General features: G+C 34.0%; 1 long non-coding RNA gene across 1 annotated transcript; it reads left to right on the top strand.

The window, feature by feature from the left end:
- The first annotated feature begins 62 nt into the window (after positions 1-62).
- On the top strand, positions 63-1512 carry LOC111381638. The gene is made up of 3 exons (XR_002700377.1): positions 63-686; positions 1203-1283; positions 1368-1512. It is a non-coding gene; the product is annotated as an uncharacterized LOC111381638 (long non-coding RNA).
- Positions 1513-1696: the final 184 nt, after the last annotated feature.

The raw sequence follows: 1696 nt of genomic DNA, 5'->3' as shown, positions 1-1696 counted from the left end.
TTAAAAAAATCTACAATTGCGTGGCAGGATCTCTCAGTAAAGCAGCAATTAACCAATCACTCACTATTACTAAAACGGGTGGATGTGTCTTGATACGGTTATTAATAACCAAGAGGAACTTTCATTCTATTATATACATATAATACTGGAAACAAACCTTAAACTTTATCCATTTTCTACAAGTACTTGTTCTCTGGTCTGTGGAGTCCTTGCACATTTGTGATTTTTCTTCTTTCTTTTTGGGTGGTGGTTGGTATGGTCTTTCCTGGAAGAAGAAGAAGAGTAACGTGTGAAAATGTTGATGATGTGTAATTCTGTGAGCCTCCTGTTCTGATGAAAATATGGTATTTTGAGCAAGACAGGTTTCCTACACAAATGATGGTGAGAGATACAGTATGATGTCTGGCGATGCACTAGTTGATAAATAAATTAAGCCATTTTTCGTTTGATTTCTTGGCTAATTCATTTTATCTATTGTCTAGGAGCTGTATCCGTCTTTACTTATTTACCAGAAAAGTACATCTTTCAAGATAATCTTTTACCCACGGAATGCTGAATGTTTACTGATCTCCTTTTCTACATGCAGGTTCATATATTCTTTTATCGGCATTGGTGTAATACTTTTCATCATTTCCTGTTGTGGGTGCATTGGAACAGCTGCACGAAATGGATGTTGCCTGACTTGTGTATCCTTTATTTCTGATGACTGAAAATTTGCCATGATTTTGTACAAATTTCTATTATCCCTTTGATTGAATACTTATGCTATTATCTTACTAGGCTAATGATGATAACATCTTAATTAATGTGGTTCTTTGCCGTCATTCTGAAGCTTTTTTTAGTTGGTTAAAAGCTGTGATGGTCAAACAAATAAAATGTAAATCCAAATTGTTAGCGCCTTTTTGAACAAATGTGTCTTTTTAGGCCTACAACAAACTTTCTCATCTAGCTCACTGATATCCAATACAATTTTGGGGGATTCCATTTTCCCCTTTACTTAAGATAACAACTTTTTGACAAAATACGGTTTTTATCCATTATTGAAGATATTTACTTCATATTATCTGTTTGTACCAATCATTTTTCTGTGGTAGGTAAACCCTTCAGGATTGTGAAAAATGTGGATTGTGGTGGATGGATGTATCTCTTATCTTCTTCTCTTCATATTCATAGGTGTGATTGGGTTCCTTAAGTTAATAAAGTATGCAGTATTGCTAATCTTGTTGATCTTGATTGAACTGGGATTAGCTGCTTTTATGTTCTTTGACAAAAACTGGAGAGCGGTGATTCTTACTACATCTGTTATTTTTATACCTTCAGTTTGGAAATTTTTAGTCAATCTGATTACATTTAAATATGCTCTTCAGGAAATTCCTACTGACAAAACTGGAAATTTTGATATGATGTATGCGTTTCTGGAGAACCACTGGAAAATTATCAAGTGGGTTGCTCTTGGCGTTGTTGTATTGGAGGTAAAGTCTTCGATGGTATTTTGCTTTAGTATGTAGTTGTCAATGGTTGATTGTAGCTGTGAAATACTTGATTTTTTTTTAGGCTTTAAGGTCTTCGATGGTATTTTGCTTTAGTATGTAGTTGTCAATGGTTGATTATTTCTGTGAAGTACTTGATTTTAGTCTTTAGCATCTTTTAATAAATCACATGTAAGTAGTTGCATTTTTCCCATCCTTGCTGAGTT

This window comes from Olea europaea, unplaced genomic scaffold (genome assembly GCF_002742605.1).
Source record: "Olea europaea var. sylvestris unplaced genomic scaffold, O_europaea_v1 scaffold23443, whole genome shotgun sequence".
In the NCBI taxonomy this organism is placed as follows: domain Eukaryota; kingdom Viridiplantae; phylum Streptophyta; class Magnoliopsida; order Lamiales; family Oleaceae; genus Olea; species Olea europaea.
Note: the sequence above shows the minus strand (reverse complement) of the source record. Positions and strands in the feature narration are given on the sequence as shown.